We start from the raw sequence: 25,859 nt of genomic DNA on the forward strand, positions 1-25,859 counted from the left end.
CCATGTTAAGATATGGTCTTTAAATTGTATTTAATCTCTCTTTCCTCCCGTGGTGGTTCTTTCCACAGTGGCAAGCTACCAGGGAGAGAGGGCACACAATCTGGTCCAAAGCCAAATTCGTGGCTGTGGTAAGAAGTGCAGACGAATCCTCCTCTTCCCCACCCCTTCTGGAAACTAACCCAGCCTTGTTCCCAGTACATTCAGCCTCCATTAGCCCAGCAAGTACAATCCCAAGTCTGGTTTCCAGAGTTGGGCAGCATCACATGCTACTTGCATGGCTGCTGTTTTATCTTAAGGCCAGATTGCTTTCATCCAGTTTATGTAAACGTCAAGGATTTTGGTTTATATGTCTACAAATTACTGTCCACTGCTAGCCTAGTTCCTATATCACAGAAATGCCCTAGTGAATCTAAATATACAACCCAGCCCTTATCTAGCACTTCTTGTGTATCGTTCTCACAGCGCTTTTACAAAAGTGGTCAGTATTATTATCTCCATTTTACAGGCCTGGTCTACACTACGCATTTAAACTGAATTTAGCAGAGTTAAATTGATTTAACCCTGCACCCGTCTACACAATGAAGCCCTTTATATTGATATAAAGGGCTCTTTAAACCGATTTCTGTACTCCTCCCCGATGAGGGGAGTAGTGCTGAAATCGGTATTGCCTTGTCGGATTAGGGTTAGTGTGGCTGCAATTTGACGTATGCCCTCCAGTGGTATCCACAGTGCACCATTGGACGTCTGGAAACTATCTTGAAGTCAGATGCATGGCCAGGTAAGACAGAAAAGTCCCCGTGACTTGAATTTCACTTCCTGTTTTGCCAGCGCTGAAACTCTGATAGCAACGTGTGCGATGCAGCCCAAATTCCAAAAAGAGCTCCAGCATGGTCCGTACGGGAAAGTGGACGATATCACTGTAGGAGAACAAATCTTTCTATCTAGCTCCGTTACAGAAAGATGAAATGACAAATTGAAAAAATCTCCAGGCTATGATAGACAGAGGCTAGAGCAGGGACTCAGCACAGTGCTGCGTGACAAGCATAACGGAAAGCCAAAAAATCAAATGGATGCTCCTGGAGGGGTTATCCCACAGTCCCCTCAGTCTCCGAAAAGCATTTGCATTCTTGGCTGAGCTCCCAGTGCCTGAAGGATCTAAAACATTTTCCCGGGTGTTTCAGGATATATGTATTCAATTTACACCCTTCCCCCCTCCCCCCCGAAAGAAAAGGGAAGAAAGTTGTTTATCGCCTTTTTTCAGTGTCACCCTATGTCTACTGCATGCTGCTGGTAGACGGGGTGCTGCAGCGCTGAACACCAGCATCCCCTTCCCGGTACAAAATGACTGGTATCCATCATCAGCAGCAGCCCATGAGTGCTCCTGGCTGGTCTTGGTGAGGTCAGCTGGGGGCGCCTGGGTAAAAATGGGAATGACTCCCGGTCATTCCCGGCAAATGGTGCAGAAGGCTTGGTAACCGTCCTCATCATAGCAGCTGGAGGCTGAACTCCATCAGACCCTCGCCCTCTTTCATGTCTAAAGAAGATTCTGTACTGCCTGGACTATCATAGCAGCTGGAGGCTGTGCTCCTCTCCCCCAACCCTTTAATGTCCTGCCTGGACTATCATAGTAGCTGGAGCCTGCCTTCCCCTCATTTTATCTCACTAAAAACTCAGTTTCTTATTCCTGCATTCTTTATTACTTCATCGCACAAATGGGGGGACATTGCCATGGTAGCCCAGGAGGGTTGGAGGAGGAGGGAAGCAATGGGTGGGGTTGTTGCAGGGGCACCCCCTAGAAGGGCATGCAGCTCATCATTTCTGTGGGATCTCTGGGGCTCTGACCTGGAACAGCTGTGCTCTCTGGTTCTCTAGTATACTTGCCCCATATTCTAGGCAGGACTGACTCTATTTTTAGACAAAACTTAAAGAAGGGAAGTCATTCCCATTTTTGTCCATGTGCCCCCGGCCGACCTCAGTGAGGCCAGCCAGGAGTACCCATGAGAACAGCAGACGGTACAAAAGGATTGATAACCGTTTATCGCCAATTTCCAAATGCAAATGGTGCAAAATGACTGATAACCATCATCTCATTGCCAGTTTACAATGGGAGATGATGCAATAGGGATGGTAAACGTCTCTGCTACCTTGCAAAGGCAAATGAATGCTGCTGTGTAGCACTGCAGTACCGCGTCTGTCAGCGACATCCAGTACACATACAGTGACAAAAAGCAAAACAGGCTCCATGGTTGCCATGCTATGGCATCTGCCAGGGAAAAAGGGCGCGAAATGATTGCCTGCCATTGCTTTCACGGAGGAAGGATTGAGTGACGAAATTTACCCAGAATCACCCGCAACACTGTTTTTGCACCATTATGCATTGGGATCTCAGCCCAGAATTCCAATGGGCGAGGCAGACTGCGGGAACTATGGGATAGCTACCCACAGTGCAACGCTCCAGAAATCGACGCTAGCCTCGGTACATGGACGCACACCGCCGAATTTATGTGCTTAGTGTGGCCGCGTGCACTCGACTTTATACAATCTGTTTTAAAAAATCGGTTTCTGTAAAATCGGAATAATCCCGTAGTGTAGACATACCCACAGACAGAGAAATTGACTTGTCCATTGGTCACCCAGCAAACCAGTGACAGAGCCAAAAATTGAATTCGGGTCTCCTGAGTCATGTAATTGCTTAAAATAATTGTTAAAATAGCAATCAGCCAATTCTGAAGTTGTGGAGCTAGTAAGTCTAGTATAGTGTCATCTCATTGTGGCTAGTCACCTTCTACCCTGTTGTCATCATGTATTTGGAAGCTAGAAAGCTGCCACAGTTCACAGCTAGTTTTCATGTGATGTAAACTGCTTTCTGTAGTTTTGCCTAGGTTTTGAATATAATTTCTGTAATAGCTATAGTCATATTAGAATGGTGCACTTAAAGGCCTGATCCTGAATTTTGTGCACACTCCTAACCCCACTGATGTTGTGGGTGTGTAAAGATCAAGACTGTGGGCCCGTGTATGTTATCAAACTGTTGAACCCATTTTTTCCCTTTTCTATGCAGTTTCTGCTTCTAAGATGCGACTATCCAGTACATAGATAGCTACTTCATGTTTGTGAGTTAATCATAGAGAGGGGACAGAGATGCAAGTCCAAGTCCTTTCCACAGCACAAATGAGCGGCAGTTTTGAGCTGTTTTCTGATAACTGTAATCCTAATTTTGTTTTTTTGTACTTGCCGAGATTTGAAATACAGGCTCTTACAGTTCAAAAGTGGTGGGCTCGAGACAGTTTTTCCAAATCTGTTGCTACCAAAAAGCATTCTGTCTACTAGTGTTTAGGATGGCACCCATGGTGTTGGCAGAGACCGTGCTAAATCTACTGCAGCCTGCACCAAAGCAATGATTGTGTTCGCATGCTTCCTAGCAACTTGGTATGTTGGTTCAGTTACAAAGGATGTTAAAATGCACTCCATCTGGTTTCCCAACCCCAGATGCGACCACCCCAACGGGTGATCTAATTCTTCAGTATTTAGACTTGGAAACATCTCACTAGTTGGTGGTGCAGGAAATCAAATAAGAATTCTTAGGAGCAATAAGATCCACATGCTATCCTAATTGCATGTTGAGCCAGCCGGCTGATCACACTCTAGCATATTTGTAACATTGCTGTCAAAAGGCATATTGTTAGGTTAGGGCCCCTCCCCTGCGCCCCTTCCCCCCCAATTTAAACTGAGCAATAATTTTAATATGGTCTAATAATTAACCATTCACTACATAACCCCTTCAGGTCTGATTTGGTGTGTTGCATACATGATGAATACCCCAGGAGTATATAGAAAGACTCAGACGGTAACCAATCAAGTATGAAGTATTTGTGATGGAATTTGTTCTTTTCTTCTCTACAGATGAAGGATTTTTAGAAAGGGATAGTATCTTGAGTTGGTTTTTTGATACATTGATTTTACCCTACATTAAGTAACTGAGATCTGTGCCCTTGTTTTAATAAAGAAAAAACTTGCCTATTGCTGTCCACCTCTGCATGTCGAATCATAAAGCCAGCGTGTGGTGTTGTGAAATCTTATGGGCTGTGCCGTTCTTGGGTTGGAGAGGAGTAAGAAAATACAGGTTTACATGATGCTGAGAAAATGCCAAAGAAATTCATCTGAATTCTTGAATGTAAAATTCTTTCTCTGTGGTATTCACCCAGCTAGAGGCTTGACCCTGTAATTCTTTCTTGTGAACTTCTTTCTGGGTAAGAAATTCCAGGATTGGGCCCTTATTGTTTTAACCTTGTCATTAGACTTCAGAAATTCATTCTGGCTGGTGTACGCTGAACTATTTAAAAGTGTAGAGAGTCCATTAAAGAGGGAGAGTTTGAAAAGAATTTCCTATATGCTTAATTTATAAAAATAAGAAGATTTTATAAAGCAATTGAGAGGACGCCAGCTTTAAATATCCCCTCTGTTTATTAAAGCAAGCCCTGATTCATGCTTGTAGTTGTTTTATATCATGGTTTCCTGTGGGAGCCCCCACACTGCTCACAGGAAGTGTGATTGGGCCCAGAGCCATGTACCTTCCACTGTTGTTAGTGCTGTCAGAATGGTAACATAAAGCAGTGCCAACATGTTTCTTGAGGGCTTTCATGGGAATGTAGACAATTTGCTGAGGACTATTAAAGGTAAGTGGGATTGTGTGCAAAAAAGGCATGGTCCCCTGAGGCTGCAGTTTTGTCAACAGATGAAGTAGACACTATTTTAAGTTGTTATGTACCTAGCACTTCCTGGTTTTTTTTTTTCCAGAAGAAACTTCTTGTTTTGCTTTTAAGTTGCTAGATTTATTTTAACTTTTTGTTATTCAGATGGCACATGCTTCCCTCCACCCCAACCCCCACCTCTCTTGAATGCCACCGTGCTAGGGTGCGTGACAAGAAGAATGTGCACAGGTTTATAGTGTACTGGATAGGGAAACTGCATGAGGCTGGATGCATGTCACTGCATATTCAGAGCCATTTAAACTTGCTACTGCCCTGTGAATAAAGAAACAAAGTCTTAGTTATTAAGTTAGGAGCTCATGCAAGCTTCTGTGGCTGAGAGTTAGTGCACAGAAATATCCCAGCAAGTCATCTTTTTTGAGGCAGGCAGCCAGTCAGAAGACAATTGAAAGGTTTTTGAAGTTTCATTAACACTAAGGTAAGCTATGTGTGGTTCACTTTCGAGGAGTATTGGCCTAACCAATAAGGGCAAAGTAAATAACATTCATTTCCTGCTGACCTTTTAACATCAACAGATGTTTTCTCTTACAAGTACCATTAGGCCACTCTAGTCACTGACCTCATCAAGTAGCATTGCTGCCATTTTCATAGGCTCTGGTCTTTAAAAACATTTGAATCCTTCTTGCTTTGACTTTCCAGTATAGAGGACTCCCCCCTGGTCCCACTTACACATGCACACTTATTCCCATGCCGGATCCACTGCTTTGGACAGAGCTCGGTGGGCAAAGTTCCTTTAAAAAAGGTTTAAACATTTTTTTAAAATGTTTTGGCTGAGCCAAGCACTCCCTCCCCTGTCTTTCAGCCTCCACGAAGGAGAGCAGATGTTTCCTCTGAAGCTCACTGTGAGAGAGCTTTTGGCAAGGGATCCTTTCCCCCCTCGGGAAATGAGTTTCCCTTTATATTTTTCCCTGGCAATTTTCTCCCTCGCTTTCCAAGTTGGTCTTCATAGAAGCTCTTTCGGGAGGGCTGAGGATCCCACTAACCCAGCAGTAGATCGCTAGCCCTTATCCCTGTTTGCAGGGGTTGAACCATGTCAAAGGGCTCTTCCTTTTACTTTGATTTTCAGAAAAAATTGAAATGGAATGCAACACTTGGAGCTGATTTCCTTAACACAGCAGGGTTTTCTCGGTGCTTACCAACCCTTAGGGACACACCAGGGCACCTGCTTTTGCAACCAACGGCTCACCTGACCTCCTGCTTTGCTGCTCGCTGTGCAGCAGACACAGCAGAAAGTTCGACAAAGTGGTTTTAGCACTGATGTAAGTCCATCTCCCCTTTGGGATCATCTTTATGCCTCCCTTGCCACCCAGCCTGCTATGCAATATCTGCGTTTCTGCCCCTGCAATGATTTTGGGTAGGGATAGGGAAGCCAATTAGAAAGCGAATATCGGAGGAATTAATGTTATAGTTTGCTAACTATCCCTGCTTCCTTTTAAGTTGCTTTGGACCAAGGACATGCAGGTCTGGGAAATACCTGTGGTATTAAGGGAATCAAGAGTGTTCCAGACAATTCACAAGCTCTTCTACAGGAAGTTCCTTCCTTGCCTCCTGCTGGCTACATTATCCAGAATCCACTGTGTGCTGTCAGTCCAGAAAGGGGAGCACATAAAGTGTGAGGGCTGGTCTACACTAGGGGAGGGAATCGATCTAAGATACGCAACTTCAGCTACGTGAATAGCGTAGCTGATGTCGAAGTATCTTAGATCGATTTACCTCTCGTCTTCACGACGTGGGATTGACGTCCATGGGTCCCCCTGTCGACTCCGCTACTGCCGTTCGCGCTGGTGGAGTTCCGGAGTCGACGGGAGCGCTTTTGGGGATCGATATATTGTGTCTAGATGAGACGCGATATATTGATCCCCGAGAAATCGATTGCTATCCGCCGATACAGTGGGTAGTCTAGACGTATCTCGAGAGTAACTTGCCTTAAGGGAAGGTTCTTGAGCAGGGAAAACAGGTGCCAGTTGCTTGTATGGGGCCCAGGGAGGGAGTTTTCCTCTCTCTCTACTTTGGACTTGTTTGCAGGCTTTGTGGCTTGACAGGATCTAGAGAGGAGCAAACTGGCAGCATCAAAAACTGCTTTGCTGAGGTCCCCAAGGTGATAGATACCAAACTACTTGCCCAAAGTGAAAGTCCTACCTCTCAGTGGAGGGGTACTGCATGTCCTGAAGGAACAGTGCTGATGTTAAAATTACCTTCTGACCACTCTGGCACATCCAGAATCCCTTGTGCAGAGTGTACCTCAGGCTGAAATTTCTCGATCATCTTAGCCTGAGATGATATGATTAGCCTATCAGCCAAATGGTTTTGTCCTTCACTAGGGACGTTTTACCACTTGCTCCATTGGCAAAATTCACACATTGTACTTGCCTCCTAGATTCCTACAAGCCTGTCTCTACTTTCTGACCATCTAGATCTCGTTTCTCATTATTTTCATGTCAGTGCGAAGGTAAAACTGTTAGAAATCCTTTGATATTGTTTTAACTCTCTGAATAAGATTTATTTATACCACTGACCTCCATCTGCAACAGACCATTCCTTTCCCCCCTTTCAGTGATAAGCTTCATTCTCAGGGAGTGGCCTGGACCTAAGTTTGTATCTAGACCATTCAAATTGATGTAGGAATTGTGATGCCTTTCTCATGTTGTTTGACCGTCTCTTGGAAGGGCTACGTTATCTGCCAACTTCTTCTTGACCAGAGGGATCAATTTTTTCAATGTTCTGAGCAGATCCTTTTGAGATTTTGGGGTTCATGCTGTTCAGTATGCAGCATTGTGTGACATTTCTTCATGCCTCTTTGGAAAAAACTTGCAACTGCTACCTGATTGTCAATATGTTCTTTTTTCTAAGGTTTATGAAACTTGAGCTGCTATTGTACTTGGATACAAATCTTGGGCAGCAAATCTTTCAGTCTGCTCTCAGTGCATTTCAGGATGAAGATGTGCCTTAATTAAAACAATATATCAAATTATTCCATCTGGGAAGGGTAATATTTTAGTTTAAAGCTAATGGAATTGACTTCACAGCATCTTTTTACTCTCAGGCAAAATCTAGTTTGAGAGAGATTCTCATGCTCACAGTTACTGCTATCTTGCCTTTCCATGAATGACTACAGTTTTGCATTTATTCCCTATTTTACTATCCTCACTATGATGACTGGATGATGTTTGTATCTTCCTACCTCCCACGAGCTATAATTCTGCCTGGAGTGATAGGTCCAGACTGGGGGAGACTAGAAGTACAAGTAAAAGAAATTTTGCCGTTCTGTCTCTTGACATGTCTGTTCAACTTATAATAGTAAAGGATGCAAAATCTAAAAGAACAACAACAACAATAAAAAATCTATTACATCAATGTTCCCTCTTCATAGTTTCACATTTGGAGAAAATGAGTAGCATGCATTTTTAATAAAGGATGTCTTTTATTTTACTTTTTATTTTAGTACACTAGAACATGATGAATGATGCCTTATTTACCAGATGATAGTTAATTTTTTACTTGTGATTTGTGTCAAGGTCTGTTTGGATGGAAATTTAAATTCTAGTCAAAATACACCAAAAGAGCATTTTAATTTTTTGATTATTATTAAAAAAATTGCCTTAAAGGTTCTGAATCAATACCAAAAGAAAAAGGTTGTTACAAAGCTTATCAAAACATGTTTTGCATTTAGAACTACCTGACTTATTAAACGAAGGAAGTATTAACTTTAGTTAGTGCATTGAACTGATTGTTTCTGATTACCATGCCCTTCAAGATTTTAGAACTAGTAGATCTCTTACTCTCATACCTAGTTTTTATTCATAGATTGGACGAGGAAAATAAGTTTTACTGCTTTGTCAGCTCCCAATTGGTTTCTTAACTCTCAATAAACTAGTCATTGAACTAGACTTGTTGAATAAACTGAAATGAAGGAAATTGCCTCTCTGCCATGTGTTTTAATTAATGTGTAATTTTGAACCATTTTTACTTATCACTCATGGCAAATGCTTAATGTGCGAGAGCAAAGAACCCCCTGCCCCGCCCCCTCTCCCCTGGCCCCCTACAGCTTCTTTGGTTGATACGTAGCATTTTTCCTCCTTTTTGTCAAAGTGTCCTCTGTTCCAGAGGACATGCAATCACTGTGCAGTGCCATGGAGATGCTTTTTGTATTTGTATCTCCTATTTAATTATACTATATAACTGTCCTCAGTAATTTTGATAAGTTGGGTGAAGGATATTGATTTTTCTAGTCTGCTGTAAGGCCTTTCTTATATTGAAGACAGTAGTTCAACTGGCTTGTTTGTTGAGGAGCTTTTGGAGGTTCAACATGGGTAGTTTCAAGATGACAAAGGAATTCTTTTTATACTTACCTGGTAGAGCTGCTGACTGCAGAGTTTAAAGCCATATAGAAATAATAGTGTTGTTTCTAAGTAGTCTGAAACTCAGCTGTAGTGTCTCTCGGTATACAAGTACAGATATGTCGTCAGCTAATCTAGCCAGCTATTTGTTTTTTTACTCCATTTCACTTCTTTTACAATTAGCGACTATAAAACATGTCCAGGACTTACTCCAAAGCAGATATGAGCAAGCTGAATTCAGTACCTCCCCCGATGTAATTGGAAGACATTACCATTGTAAAGCAATCTACTTCTAGTGGAGAAGTGAGTTTTAGTCCTCTTCTCAATTTCAGGGCAAGTCTACACTACAGTTGGGATCAACGTTCTGAGATCAATCCACCGGCGGTCGATTTAGCGGGTCTAGAAAAGACCCACCAAAACAACTGCAGATCGCTCTCCAGTTGACCCCTTATGAGAAGAGTAAGGTAAGTCGATGGGAGATTTTCTCCTGTTGACCGCCCCGCGGTAACTCGACCTAAGGTACGTCGACTCTAGTTCCCTTATTCATGTAGCTGGTGTTGCATAGCATAGGTCGACTTACCACAGTAGCATAGACATAGCCTCAGTGTCAAGGCTGAAAGTGGAGAGAGTTATGCTCAGGGGTGCTGGAAAAATTTGTAGTGTGGGGGTGCTGAGAGCCATTGAACCAAACTGTAAACCCTGTATCTGATGAAAACCACTTCAAGCCAGGGGGGTATGGCAGCACCCCTAGTTCTAACATGTATGGTCATGCCAGGCCATGGACCTAAGCAAAAGTGGAAAAGTAGAACTCAAAGTTTAGCTCTTGGCTGGTGAGACGGGAAACGAAGTAGGATTCTGTCCCTATGAAAATGACCATGAATTCCTGCCAGGAAAAATTAGGTCTTATGGAGAAAGCCAAGAGGGACCTTGCATGGAGATGCTCAATGTGAGTGCAGTGTCCTGGAGTACGCCAGCAGGGGGAGCCAGCAAGCAGCTAGAGCAATAAATAAATAAATAACTCACACCAAAGGTTTCTCGGCTTCTCATGTTTGGGATGAAGGTGATACTGGCTAGCAGTACCAAATACTAGTAGGAGCCCACACAGCAGAGCAACAGTATACACAGCACTGGCAATTCCCAAGAAATTGGATCAACTTTATCTAGAATTTAGGCCCTTCAGAGCTAGAGTATGGAGGTAGAATGCACCAGTTAAATAGTTGTCTACAAAATACAGCCCGGATCCTCTAACTGGAACTGCTAGTGCAGACGCCTGTGCTGGTGTAGACCCCATTTGTAGGATGGGAGCCTATCTCAGCAGCTCTCCTGCATGCTGTCCTTGTGCATGGGAGGACTGGAGAGGCAGTTCCACAGGCAGAAAGCATGGTGTCAGTGCAGGTTCTTGGGTGCCTGTGTATCCTGGAGCTCTGTGGAAGCCAGGTTTCCATGGATCCAGCCACAACATGTTTCATAAAAAAAAGCTGGTTGTAGAAAATTGCGATGTAGTCACCCTGTGCACAGACCATAAAGACTGTGCCATGTGCCTTACAGAAGAGACCCACTCAGTATCTCATGTCTTTTGTGAACTTAGGTGGAGAAGAGGGGAATAGAGGTGCAGTTCAGATTTACACCCCAGACCTCTTGCAAAAAAAAAAAAAAAAAAGCCAATAGCAGGCATCTTTGTAAGAGAAAGGAACCGAGTCCACCCTCCACAGAGAGAAAAATACAAGCAGCAAGGAGCCAGACGGGATCCTAGAAATAGCAGCAGGAAGCCAAAGAGTAAGCAGCTAGGCTGTCAGCGCTACCGTAACCTTGATTGCATTAAATAGATGGGAGATGTCAGGACCCAAGGAGAGCGATACCCCGAGGGCATATGGAACTGAAAGGGTTAAACATCAGAAGAATACAGTTACCTCTTAATTACAGCTCTGAATGTGCAATGTCAAGGTTCAAAAGAGCACATGGTAGAGACTGAAGAAGACATGCTACTATTGGAAAGACCAGATGCAGTTTTTCAGTGGGCAAACACTACTGTATTTTCTGTAGTTAACTAAGCTGAGAAAATCTGTTTAGTGTTTTGTTTTTGTTTTTAAAAAAGAGGTTGTGTGTTTTGGATTTTTTTTTATTTTTTTTTTTTTTTGCATGTTGAAGTTTCAGTCGAGGAGGGAGAAACTTATTTTATCACATTTAATTTCCGGTATGTTTGGATTATTGTTATTTTCCAAGAATTTTTTCAGTGGGAAAAATAGATGTGTGTGTACTTTTGTATTGCTTTTTTAGTCTTTTTGCTCCCATAGAATCATAGACTTTAAGGTCAGACGGGACCATTATGATCATCTAGTCTGACCTCCTGCACAACTCCTGAAACTTTAAAAGAAAAATAAATAAAAATAGTTTTACTGGATATTTAGGCCCTGAGTTTTATGCCTAGTTTCCATGAAGTTCTTAGTACAGGAATTGAGTACAGGAATTGAGCCTTAGTTTTCCACGGTGACTGTTTACTCCTGCTATCTTCATTAATTTGTAACAGGCCTTTGGCAGCATTAGCTAAAATTTTGGTTCCAGTAAGACTTTCATTATGAATCCCAAATTTTGGTAGCTCAGAACTTTCTGAAAATTTCACAATTTAGGGCTGTCCAGTTTGTGTTGTCTAGAAAGACATTTTCGTGTTATGTTTAGTCCATCCAAGTGTGCACGTTCTCTCCGGAAGTCTCAGGAACAGTGTTCGGTATGTAGATTTTGTGTGTCTGTTGTTAGCTGTATTAACATAGATTCTGGTCTAGGTTAATACCTAGCCAATAGGGTCCATTGCATCAGTGATCTGTGGAATAATGCATCCCCAAGTAGCAGCCATTAGTGTGTATTGTGTCACTGATCTGTGCACTAACGGGGCCACAAGTAGGTGTTGCCACAATAAATGTCACAACTCTGTGTGAGCCATCACAGTTCATTGCTTCAGTAGTCTATGTATTGAGTCGCAAGTAGGCCTTGACACACAATGGACCATTATGGCTCCAGATGAGCCATTATAGTTTTAGGTCAATAATCTGCATGTTGTTGAATCGCAAAATAGCCTTGATACGGCAGACTGGAAAGGCTCATAGGAAAGATCTGTTGATTATGCAAACCTGTACAAGGTCCAGAGGATACTCTGACTTGCTGCTAAAGATAAGTGATGTGAGAGTTATTTTCTCTTATTTATTACTGTTATCTAAACCTCTCTGTGTCTCTCCTTCCCCACATGAATGATATTGTGAAAGTTTCAGGTGTGAAACCCAAAAGGAAGGAAAAGTTATAGTTACTAGTAAGCTGATGAGCAGAAGCTCTCTTGGTAGTGGGTGATTCCGCATACTACATCTTGTGTTGCAGTACAGAGGCACAGAAATATAGCCCTGAATCAGAAAAGCACTTAAACAAGTGACTAGCCCTTTGACTTCAGTGAGGCAGCTCATTTATTTAAACTTAAGTACATGCTTATTGGCTTTGTTTGATCTGAGCCAGACTGCACAGCATCTTGCTGGATTGAAGGCTTTTGGCCTTCGCCACTATACAACTGGCATAATTGTTTGTCTTTGCTTGGGACTGGGACAGCAGGGTTTATAAAACTCAGGACTAGATGCAGTGACAGAACCATATAGTGTACTTGACTTGCAACTGACTGCTCCTATAGCTGGTTTTATTTGGGGCTCAGTGGTGCTCACCTGTGAGATCACCAAGTCTATACTGCCTTTGTTTTTATGGCCTTAAGTCCATCAAAAAACTCACACAGCTTCAGTGGAAGCAGAGTTTGGCTGACTCAGGGTACTTTTAAAAACCCCACATTCATGTATAAACAAAGATCAGAATTAGGCTGGTTGAAATTTTTCAAACAAAGCATTTTTTTTCTTGTTCCTCCCCCTCCCCCTCCCCGAGAAATTATCCTCCCCCCTACATAAGGAGGAAGGACAAGATTTGCACTGTACTATATACTTATATGACAGCTTGGCCTTGCATTCTTTTGCATAGTAAAACTAGGGTTGCCAAGTTTCTAATCGCACAAAACCGAACACACTTGCCTCGCCTCCGCTAACTCCATCCCCAATTCCTACATCGTTTGCTCTCTCCCACCCTCACTTACTTTCATTGGACTGGGGGTGTGGTGTCTGGGGTGGGGCCATAAATGAGGAGTTCAGGGCAGGAGAGGGCTCCATGCTGAGGCAGGAGGTTGGGGTGTGGGCTCCGGGAGGGAGTCAGGGTGTGGGAGGGTGCCCAGGGCTGGGACAGCGGGTTGGGGTGTGGGAAGGGGTGCAGGCTCTGGCTGGGGATGTGGGCTCTGGGGTGGGGCCAGGGATGAGGAGTTTGGGGTACAGGAGAGGGATCAGGGCTGAATCAGGGGGTTGGGATGTGGGAGGGAGTGTGGGCTCTGGGAGGGCGTTTGGGTGTGGGAGGGGGCTCAAGGCTGGGGCAGGGAGTTAGGGTGTAGGAGGGGGTGCCGACCTGGGGCAGGGGGTGAAGGGTGTGGGCCCAGCTGGGTGACATTTACCTCAGACAACTCCCGGAAGCGGCAGACAGGTCTGACTCCTAGGCAGAGGGGCCAGGGGGCTCTGCATGCTGCCCGCATCCACAGGCGCTGCCCCTGCAGCTCCCATTGGCTATGGTTTCCAGCCAATGGGAGCTGCGGATTCAGTGCTTGGGGTGGAGCAGTGCATGGAGTCCCTGTGGCCCCCCCTGCGTCTAGGAGCCACACATCCTGCCACTTCTGGGAGCTGTATGGAGCCAGGGAAGACTTTTAACGGCTACTGACTGGAGCCCCAGGGTACCTTTTTGACTGGGCATTCCAGTCGATAAGTGGACACTTGGCAACTCTATCTAAAACTGGCATGGATGTGAAAATGAAGAGGAGAAGGGCTCACTGAAAGTGAGAGAAGTTTGGAGTGCTGCAGAACTTGGAACGAGAAATGCTGTAAATTTACCATTTCAGATTTCACTATCAGTTGGCCAGCAAAAGATGAATTAGCTTAGTTATTAAGGATATTACACGTGTTTCCCCCTTCAGAGATTTCTTAGAATATAGTTTCTTCAATGATAGTAATCAGTGTTACAAACAAAACAGTTTCCCTCTTTGAATTTTCTTTACGCACGACCTCATCTATATAAAGAAAAAAAAGTATGTTAAACAACATGAATAGCTTCAGGCTATTTTATTTCATGTTGCTAAATAAATCAATGCAGATGAGGACTTTTTTATGTAAGTCTGATTAGTGAATATAAGCATTAAGATAAGAGCCAAACATTATAACTCAAAAGATTTCCTAAAGGTAGACATGCCTGCTGATTCTGATTAATCTTAAGGGTTAGATCCTGCATTCCCAGTGCAAGCCAAGCTCCCAGTCAGTCTCTGGGAGGTTACCTCAGAAAAGACTGTGGGCCCAGGCCCATGTGTGACAGTAAGGAGCAAGATGTAGGGACTTTTTGCTCCTTAAGTGAATTTAGTGCTTGTGAAAGATGCTGGATTGATGGCCCCTGGATACCTCTGTTTATCTACAATGCAAGTACAGCACAGTGAGCTGCACTTCAGACTTTCCCACCAATATCTCTCAGGCTGATCTGGAGGAACCTTCACTAGGAGTAAGAGAACTCTCTGTGCCCACTTCCAATTTGTTCCAGGGCCTCTCTACTAATGCTATGCTAATTAGGGCACTGCTTACTACCAGTTTCATGATGTTTTTTGTGACATGGGTATTTGTCTCCTAAGGAACTGGACTGAGACCACCAACTCATTCCTCATGAGCCATTAAACAGCTATGAGCTGGCAATAATGCTTGGTCACTATGAAACTGAGCCAGATATAAAAAGATAACAAGGAGGCTTCCTGTGTCCCTACCTGTTCTTGGAGCCATTCTGATCTTCCTCTAATGATTAATTGTCTGATTTTAATTAACAAAAGCCTTAGAAATTATGAATAAAGGGTGATGCTCAAGGCTTAAAAGGACTTTTTTGACCATAGAGCCCTAAAAGTCACTTGTCCTTAAAGATGCTTTTCTTGGCAGCTGGAAGTTTCTTGTAACATTCCCTTCTTTCCCCAACCAATTGGTGCAGAAAGGCATTATTGAAAACATGGATGAATATCTGTGACATCTAGCACTCAGAGAATTGTCTCAGGTATGTGATGTATCAGCTCTCACATCACCACACCAGCAGGAATGAACACAGGTGCAGTATGTACAGAGTGATCTCTGAGTAAGCTGCCATAAAAGTCTGTTCACTGGAACCACCTGTGTGCGCCTGTTAGCTGCCTCTGTATTCTGTATCAAATTAGGGACTTTACACAGAGACAAAGTTTGACTGAGTTACTAGACTAGGGCTACGTCTTCACTACCCGCCGTATTGGTGGGTAGCAATCGATTGTTCGGGGATCGATATATCGCGTCTCATCTAGACGCGATATATCGATCCCCGAATGCACTTATATCGATTCCAGAACTCCACCAACCCAAACGGAGTTGCGGAATCGACAGGGGGAGCCGCAGACATCGATCCCGCGCCATGAGGACGGTGAGTAATTCGATCTTAGATACTTCGACTTCAGCTACGTTATTCACGTAGCTGAAGTTGCGTATCTAAGATCGATTTTCTCCTGTAGTGTAGACCAGCCCTAGGACTTGGCAGATCTGGGATCAGTTCCTGGTTCTGCCACAGTCTTTCTGTGTGACTTTGAGCAAGTCATTGATCTCTCTATGCCTCAGTTCCCCCCCTGTAAAATGGAGATGATATTCCTTTTTCTCTCACCCTTTGTCTGTCTTGCCAATTCAGATTGAAGGCTCTTTGAGGTAGGAATTGTCTCTTGCTGTAGCTGCTCTAAGTTGATGGGAGAGAGCGTTCCCGTCAACTTAATTAATCCACCCCCAATGAACAGCAGCAGCTGTGTCTCCCACCGACATAGGGGTGTCCACACTAGCGTTTAGGTTGGTGCAGTTCAGTGGTTCTCAAACTGTTGTATTGGTGACCACTTTCACCCAGCAAGATTCTGAGTGCTACCTCCGCCCCCCGCTTACAAATTAAAAACAGTTTTTTTTATATATTTAACACTATTAAATGCTGGAAGCGAAGCGGGGTTTGGGGGTGGAAGTTGACAGCTTGGGATCCCCACGTAATAACTACACCCCCCAGTTTAAGCACCCCTGGTTATGTCTCTCAGTGGGGGGTGGGAAGGTTTATTCACATCCCTGAGCAACATATGTCAATATAACTTAAGTGATAGTGTAGAGCTGGCCTGTGTGTCTGTACAAGTCTAGCACAATGGTGTCTCAGTCTTGAATGCAGTCTTCAGGTGCTACGGTAAGACAAATAATGCGTAACTATACTTCGGAGCACTCCCTCGCTGCTTCAGTGAGAAATAAGATTACCAAAGGAATATGAATTGTTTCATATTTAAGATTGACGACTTGCAGTATTTTTAAAAATACTGCAAGTTTTTAATCTATGAATGTAAAATAGCTTCTGAGAAAATGTACAGTGGGGGAAGCCCAGGCCATTGACTTAAACCATATTTTATTAAACTCCATCCTCAGTTGGAGAATTTATGTACGAGAACTTTAACAGGTAATGTAGAACTAGTAACTTATCGCAGACCTTGAACTTAATGCTGCCAGTTTCAGCCCAGGACATGGACTATCTCAGACACACAAGACCAAAGCTGAAACATCAAACCTGAACCCTATCAACTTGATGCTGATTTAGAGTCCAGTTTCAGAATGGATTTTTACAAAGGTCCCCTGTCTTTGTAAGGACTGGACCAAACCCCGGAATCTAAATGCTTGCTATGCTTCTTGGGGAGTGAAATCCAGACCAGAATTTTACAGCAGGGGCTCACATTCTATGTGTGTGAATGTGTATGTAAAATACCATATCATATTATGGAGTATGTAATATGGTACTAAATAAATGCAGGTGTGTGTCTTTTGTTGCATGTGTATCTATTTTCCTGTCTTATTCTATCTTTTATTTTGAAATGACATGGTGCTTGGGATGTCAGAAGACACAAAGATAAAGATGAAGAGCTTACAGCCTAAAAGGCAGATACCACAATGTTAGGATACGCTGGCTATCCACAGGAGAGAATAATTTAGAAGCTTTAGGGTGTTGGTCTTATATTTTTATACTTCTCATTATGAACTCACTGCTTGTGAGTATTGTACTCTAGTAAGTTTTCCCCTGGGTGTTAATGGGGAGAAGGATGACCGGGGTAATTGGGGTAAGTGGGTCCTTCTGTGCATAAGGGGTGACAGAAGAAAGCAGGAGACAAGCAGTGTTGAGGCTGGTGTCGGTGATTGGACAGAGGAATTGATAGTACATGAGAAGAGACGAAGTGTGAGATGGACACAGCTATATTATTGGTATAAAAGATATCTGGTTTTTCCCCCTAATTTGATTTATATTTAGGTAGGCAGAGGAGAAATGTCCGAAGTGGGGAGGAGTGGGGGAAGGGAAGTGGGTAGCTGTGTGTGGGGATTCCTAGAGCAGTAGGATGTTTAGATTCCACATTTGGGTGCATGTTAGTGCCAAGAGCTCCCATCTGCATGTAAGTGGCCACGTCCTGTCTTTTAACAGTTTGGAAGTTCAATTTATCTTGGTTCAGCTCTCAGAGATAAGCTCTAACCTCTAGCTCAGAAGACAGAGAATGGTGCCATGACACAATCTAGAATTTTTCTCAGTTAATCATTTAAAAATTAAAACATAATCTGCTGCTCATGAGATTAACAAAGGAAGGATTTTTGTTGCATCCGGAAGTAGGGAGGGGGAAAAAAGCCCAAACCCAGGAAGCAGCAATAGCTGTATGTCTGATAAGTGTTTGTTTAACCATGGCTTTTAGTCATGGCTTCATCTTATTTTCCTCTTGTCCTTGCATTTGCTTGCTCATCTACGGGCAGCATATGGAAAGGTTGAAAAGTGACAACTGCTAAATGAAAGTAGATGGAAACTGTTCTTTAGCAACTGCAGATGAGGTTTAGCAGTGCTGTTCGCAAGCTGTGTGCAGGCAGCTCACTCCCTAGTATAAAATGCCCTCTGATGGCCAAGTAAGCATATAACTCAGTTTAGAAAACTGCAAATGAAGACACCTTTTTCCAGTGGTTTCTAATTTGGCTGGGATAGTTCTGACGCTCTGCTGAATAACGCAGAGGGAAGAAGAGGGCTTTTGAGCATACAAATCTTCAAAGAATGAAGATTTACTTCTTTAAAAACAATTTAAAAAATGTGAAGAGCTATAGAAGCTGATTTCATTTTTCAGTGTTGCAAAGATCTCTTTGAATGGGGGCTTTTAGATCTGAGGTATAGAATTTGCACTTGTTTGATATTAAACTAAAAGTAAAAAAATTAGCCTACTGGTCAGTCAGCATAGTTATTTTGATGTGTCCCTTACTTGTGATGGATATTTTGAAAAACCTACTGAAGAAGGGAACTTAGTGATTGCCTAGCAGTAGGTTGTGCTCTGTAAGACATGTAGGTGATTTGGGAGCAGTTCCTGATCTTGGTCTTTCCCTCCCACCATCCAGCACACTGGCAGAGTGTGGAGGTGCTGGAGAGGCAGTGCATGAACCTGCTTGAGGAGACTGTTCGCTTAAGATGCCTAAAAGATGACCTGCAAAGTGGTTTTTTAATTCATTTGAATAGCCTATATTGCTTCATTAGGATGCATACGGGAGGGATGATGAGCATTTTTGTTTTCTTTAAAACTATTTTCTTGCCTGGTTTTCTTCCTTAGAAATATCAAATATATCAACTCCGCTGTCCCTTAGTTTTGCATGAGGACTTATTGAAGGTCTCTGAGAATATATACTGGTGACTGAAGAGGATGCATTGTTGAATTAGTAATGAAGAATTCCATTCTCCAATATTAGTTATTAATGTTGAATGGACGTTAACAAAAAACAAACCCCAGATATTTATAAAAAATCCCTGCCCCTCAATTTTTCTTGTATCTTGTAATACTGTCAGCTCTCCAGTCATCATGAAGTCTTTTAGGCTAGACAGGACCTGAATTTCTAATGTGAAATATAAGCAGAAAAGAAACTTTAAAAATACAAAAACAACACTAAAACAAAAACTGTCTGGCCTTCTTTGTACATACTAAAGAAGGAGAGAAAAAAGGAGGCACAAGCCAATTTATTTGTTTTCCTTTGCAGGTCACCTTTGACTGTGACCCTTTTTGCTGATTAAACAAACAGCTTTGATGCAATAGAAAAGATTACGGATACTATCAGTGGGAGTTCAGGGTGTGTGAGGAATGAAGGATCAGGCCCTTTATTCTACCTTTGAAGCCGTACTATTTTAGCAGAGTCTTTATCTTGTTGTATAATGTTTTAAGATGTGGTCTGCATCACTATGTAGCATGTTAAACAACAGATGTGCAGGCTGATATGAGTCACGGTTCATTTTGCTCACTTATATGATAGCAAGTCACCTAAAACTGTTAAATTTCTTGTGTGAAGGCATCCTACAGTATTCTGTTCTTCTCTGTAGTTCACTAAAGAGAGTAGCTCTTTATTTCTAATCAACAGATGTTAAAATGGGAGTGTCTGTTATTACTTAAACATATTACACCTCTATCCGATATAACGCTGTCCTCGGGAGCCAAAAAATCTTACCGCATTATAGGTGAAATCATGTTATATTGAACTTGCTTTGATCTGCCGGAGTACACAGCCCCACCCTCTGGGAACACTGCTTTACCATGTTATATCAGAATTCGTGTTATATCAGATCGTGTTATATCGGGGTAGAGGTGTACTGATGTTTAACCTGCTGTATTTTTGCTTTCTCCATCAGACTGCAGGAACAGATTTACTACACTTTTTTCCCCAGGTGTTGTCTTTGATTATAACAATATAGCTTCCCCAGCCATTCTAGATTCAGCTTCAATCAATCACTTTCTGTTATACAGTGCCCCTTTTAATATTAAAGGAAAAATGGCAGTAGTGATTGACAGGACTGGAGAGTGAAGTCCTCTAAAGACAGAACAGTAACAGCATAGGCCATGTCAATCCATACATCTTCCAGATAGTCAGTGCTGCTGTGCCTCATCGGACAACCTCCAGAGTTGAGAGTTGCCATATATCAACTCTGTGGCCACGTCTATACGACGCGCCATTTTGGCGCGTTAAAATCGAAAGCTCGGAGTTCGATATATCGCGTCTCGTCTAGACGGGGATATATCGAACCCAGAGCGCGCTTACATCGATTCCGGAACTCCACCAAAACAAACAGAGTTCCGGATTCGACATGGCGAGCCGCGCACATCGATTCGGCGCGGTGAAGACGGGTGAGTAACTCGATTTTAGATATTCGATTTCAGCTACGCTATTCTCGTAGCTGAAATTGCGTATCTAAAATCGATTTTCACGCGTCGTGTAGATGGGGCGATCAGACTGTTGGCAACAGTGCCAGTTCTGATAGTGACCTTTGTGGTGTGCACACGTGTCCACTAGAACCTGAACCCACCAATTTCGGAAAGGGCACCAAACAGCCATTTGAGGAAGTCACTTTTTTTTATCATTATGATTATGAGAAGAATTCAGATGAGTCACTTAGATGTGAAAGGCACATTACCTCCCACTGAGCCTTTTAGTCATTCCCACCGAATGTCCTTACTACCAAAAATCGCTGAGCACTTGGCAACATCAAAATTATATTAAGTAATAAAAAATTACATTTAATTAACTTCAGTTTTTCCTTAGCCAAGAATTCTGTCTGTCTAGTTTTTTGTGGGCAATAGTCTTTCATAGGCCAGAATTCTAGTGTGCCATGAGTCATGTACCAACAGTTAGGTATGCTACCAAAGTAGTGGCCATTTGGTGACAAAGACAATTTTAGTCAATGGAAAGACTCCCCGTTGACTTCATTAGGCTGTAGATCAGGCTCCAGGTCAACAAGGTAGCCAACTGAAAGGTCATGGAGGATGTTCAGTTCAATGGGTAAAATTTTTGAAAGTTCTTAAGGAAGTTAGGTGCCCATCTCCCGTTGAAAATTATTATTAATTATATATTTGTATTACCATAGCACCCGGGAGCTCTAACTCCCTTTGGTGCTGTAGAAAATCCACCCAAGTAGAAAAGCTTTAAAATCCCTCAGGATCTGACTGCTCTGTTTAATGGAGTGGAGAATCAGGCCGCAGATGTCCCCAATTTAGAATCCAAACTGAGGGCATGAGCCTGCAAGTCTGAACACCATATGTGTGAGAAGTTCTTTTTAACTCATTGTGAGTTCTCAAGTGAGTGAATTAGTCACATGTGCATTAACTTGCAGGAGTGTATGAACATAGGAGTTGCCATATCGAATCAGACCTGTGGTACAGCCTATCTGTTATCCTGTCTCCAACAGAATGAGAGAGATCACATAGTGGACAGTAATGGAATAGGGGATGTTTCTTCCTAACCCCTGTCAGGTGGAGGTTCCCCAGAGTATGAGGATCTATAGCTATTATACATTTTTGTTTACTTTGTTTTCTTTCCTAATGGAAAAACTATAGTGGTTCTCATTATCCATATAACTATCTAATACCATTTTTGATTCTTGAAGATCTTGGCGTCCATGGAATCTTGTGGCAGTGAGTTCCACAAGTTGATTTTGAGCTGAACCCCCCCTGTACGTTCAAAAAGTATTTCCTTTTATATCATTTTAAAATTTCTTGTCTTGTATCCCTTTGTTCTCTTATTGCGAGAGGGTAAGTGATGTGATTTACCTTCTCTATTCCATTCATTATTGTGCCTGCCCCTAGGATACCACCTCTTACTCATCTCATCTCTATAACCCATGCTAACACAGTGCAGCTCTCTGTCTCCCTAGACTAAACTCTGAACTGAGCTTAATCTATCTGTTGCTGTCTCTGCGATAAGAGACCTAGCCCTTTAGCTCAAATAGTAGAAACTCGTGCTTTCAGATTCAGGGGTTCTGGATTCAGGACCAAGAGACCACCCAGGGACATTGTTACAAAAGCAGTCTTTTCAGCTGCTCCATCTGGAAGTCCTTCCACGTCTCTGTTTTGTTGTTGTTGCCAGTCTCTGGATTCCCTTCCCATCTGTCCCAGTTCTGCTATTATCTTTTAAAGAGAGGGTGGTGACCAGGACTGAACATGGTATTCCACTTCAGCAGGTATCATTCATTTATACAAAGGCATTACATTCTCAGGAGTTTCTACCCCGCACCTCATGCATTCTAACACTTTGTTTTCTCTTTTTCTCTCCCTTTCTCTGTCTCCTCGTCTTACCTTAGTAATTCCCTCTTCATTTCCTTCCTTGCAGCAAAACTCGATTCTCAGCACTTGCGGGCTTCATCCCACACGTTCCCCATCACATCTGCTGAAGTGATCAGCAGTTAAATAGTTAATGCTGGGCTTTTAGAATTAAGACTCAAATGAGATTAATGGGGGACAGTCCACACCTCTCAGAACCATTGTTTCAATAAAATGCTAATAAAGAAATGCAATCATAAATACACCTAGGTCTTATGTAGTGCTTTTCATCAGCAGATCTCAAAGTGCTTTACAGAGGGAGGTCATTCTCATTACCTCCCGGTACGTCTGTTACCACATCTGTAAAAGGAGGATAAAGTGACTTGCCCAAGGTCACCCAGTAGGCCAGTGGTAGGGCCAGGAAAAAGGCTTTTAGAAATTGTTATCTTGGCGAATGAGGAGCCAGTGGAGATCTACATAGCCTGGTATCTAACATGCACTTCAGAATCACTGAATACATTGGTAATTCACTTTCCTGTGGTCTTGGTCTGACTCTGCACAAAGAGCACTAATATCCTTCAGTATCCAGGAACCTAAAAGCCCATTCAAGAACCTGTCCTTTCCCTGGCAGCAAAATAAGTATATTATCAAGCTTACAGTGTTTATCTGTTTTTTCCCCCACCCTAGAGCCACTGCAGTTTGTGTAAGAAATAATTGGCCATAATATTATGGAACCTCTATTATGTTACACTTCATCCAGCTCAAGAATTTCAGGTACAAATCATAAACAATTAAAAAAAAAGTTTCTCATAACAGATCTTATCAAATTTAAATAATAGAGGTTTTATTTTTTTAGAACCATAGTTATAGTTCAGGTTAATGACAAGTCTGATTTGGATCTGTGATGACACTAGGAAAAAAGATGTCTTTAACATCTGTTAATTAACTCATTTAAGACAAGGCAGTTGTAGTTTTCACATGTGATATTGAGCTAAATTTGGGGTAGAGCCTTAGGTTCTTCTTCGAGAGATGTCCCTGTGGGTGCTCCACTTTAGGTGTCGGTGCACCCCTGCACCTTTGATCAGAGATTTTTTGCAGCAGTACTCCTACCGGCCACGCATGCTTAGAACCTGTCACTCATTCTGAGTGTGTTACTAGAGAGCATGTGCAGCCAGTACCCTCAGTTCCTTCTCTACCACCCCGGCTTTGAGACGGAGCTCAGCAAACTCCTTAGTATTTTCTTTCTTTTCTTAAAATTCCTGTAGTTAGCTAGTTTTTCTCTGTTACTTACCTTAGTTAGTGTATCTACCTTTTCCTACTAGTTAAAAAAAAAAAAAACTTCTCTCGTTCTGTCAGTGCTTCAAATATGCCTGGCTCCACAGGCTTTAAGCGCTGCTCTTCTTGTAAGGACGCTATTCCTCTTTGGGATGGGCACTCTCAAGTGTATAAAATGCTTGGGGGGAGAACCATATTCTCAAAAATGCCCTCACTGTGGCACGCAAGTTAAGCTCTAGAGCTAGGAAGGACAGGAGTTAAAACTTTTTTACTTAAATCCCTGCTATCTACCTCAGACCTGGCTCGACTCTGCCTCCAGACCCAGCTTCTAACCCTTCACAAAACAAACAAACAAACAAAAAACCTAAAGAAATCAGCTAAAAAGAGAGCTTACAAGCATAACAGAAGCTTCGGTGGGTACAACCTTCTCCGTCAGCTCGTCAGTTTCCTACAGCTCGTCAGCTTTCCCTCCTGAGTGTATTGAGGAGCGGGCTCTCTTGGTACTTGCGCTAAACCCGCCTGGTGCCTTTTTGGCGGCAGCGGGAGCGCCTCTGGTGCCGAGCGACGAGGCTTTCAGTTTGCCCTGCCCGAGCGTGGCACCTATCAGCAACGCAATGATGCGGCACCGACAACTCAGGCACCGACGGAGAGGACACGCAAGCCTGCTATTAATATCAGGCACTGCCTGCGGCATCCGGCAATCTACGAGCGCTACTTTGGCACTGAATGGAGCGCCAAGATTACACTACTGGGTGCAGCCCGGTTTTCCTCACGGGTATCTCTATCTTGGCCTTCGCCTACGACTGCCCTCGTTACAGATTACCCACTCAAGTTGACCTCACTAGGTACACCTACACTATGATCACTTTGTTGGGGATGGCTTCTCTATACAAAGACTCAAGGGCCGAGCAGCCTTCCTCCAGAGAAGCGTACTTTGAACTACAGGCTGTGATGCCGTGCGATCTGACATTCTACCCCCACATTCCTGTCCTCACAGAACACAGGAAAATGTCCCACACCAACTCAAGATCCCTTCCTGGGGGTTGTTAACCCGGGATGGCACCTGCATGCCTTTTCCACCACCATGGCAGTATTGGGCTCGTGCCATCTTTCCCTCGGCAGCACGTCGCGACTCTACCACACTAGACGCAAAACTGTCAAAACCTATGACGCACTTGGACGGCGACGACCTCGCACCGCTCAGATCAAATAACTCCATCTCCTGACCAGGTGTATTCTCAGTACCTATGTCACCACCTGAGGAGGCGTTACTTTCCTCCCCTCCATGCCATCAGATGATTTTTTCAGAACTCCAAGATCTCTCAAAAGGGTGGCCAATGGAGCTTAGAATCAATTTGGGAGGAAGTACCTGACCAATTAACATCAACCCTTCTGGACCGACTGCTAAATCCATCTGGCAGACTCTAGCCACAAAGCCAGCTACCTGCATAAACAGGCGGACCGGCAATACTGTCAATTCCTCGAAGGGGCCTCTAAAGTTCCTTTTCTCAAATCCTGGGCCAAGCTCTTTGGTAGTGGACGCAGCCAATCAGTGAAACAAGCAGTATTTTCGCATACCCAACCAACAGAGAGGGCAAACGCTTAGACTTGCTGGGTCGTAAGGTATAGGCCTCTTCAACGTTGCAATTTCGTTTAATTGCCATTGTACGCAATATCTAATGCAAAGTACGACCATAAAACAACATAATAGTTCGTGCACTTTATTGAACACATCCCAGACAACAAGAAACAACAGTTTACAGCTTTAGTTTCCCGAGGGCAAATCATATCCTGCACGGCTCTTCAAGCAGCTCTGGATTCAGCCAATACTGCAAGCAAGGATCCCATAACACCGCTACAGCGCCATCGGACCAGAGGTTTCCTGGCTTCCTCTTCTCTCTTCCCACGAAGCTCATAGCACATAGAGGAACTCCTTTTGATGGTTCATAAACTCCTTGCTTCCACGCTAATGAGGTGCGCACTCAAATGAAGGACTCAAGTACGACTTGTGAACCTTAAGGTATCCAGACCCTAACAAGACAGAAGGCAAAAGTTACAGAAAAATCACCCTTCCACCTCCGGCTACCCTCATATACTCAGCATTTCCGGAGCTCAGTGAATCAACAAACAAACAACGCCAACGCAGAGGTCCAGATACTTAGCGCCGTCGCCCAATTCCTTCGGGGATACCCTAACTTCCTCAAAATAATAAACAAATTTGAAGCCCCCGCTCCCCTTGGTCGAGGGTCTCGAAAGATGTCGCCCCTATCGGCG

General features: G+C 43.3%; 1 protein-coding gene across 5 annotated transcripts in view; it reads left to right on the forward strand.

Moving 5' to 3' along the window:
• Window positions 1-25,859, forward strand: part of CTBP2 (C-terminal binding protein 2) — a 230,760-nt gene that overhangs the window by 95,600 nt on the left and 109,301 nt on the right. Inside the window, exon 2 of one of the 5 annotated variants that reach the window (XM_075072477.1) lies at window positions 9,439-9,570. The exons of the other annotated variants lie outside the window; for them this stretch is intronic. The gene's annotated coding sequence lies outside the window, so the exon portion shown is untranslated. The remainder of the gene's footprint in view (window positions 1-9,438; window positions 9,571-25,859) is intronic. 5 annotated transcript variants of the gene reach the window in all.

This window comes from Chelonoidis abingdonii, chromosome 15 (genome assembly GCF_003597395.2).
Source record: "Chelonoidis abingdonii isolate Lonesome George chromosome 15, CheloAbing_2.0, whole genome shotgun sequence".
NCBI classification, from domain to species: Eukaryota; Metazoa; Chordata; order Testudines; family Testudinidae; genus Chelonoidis; species Chelonoidis abingdonii.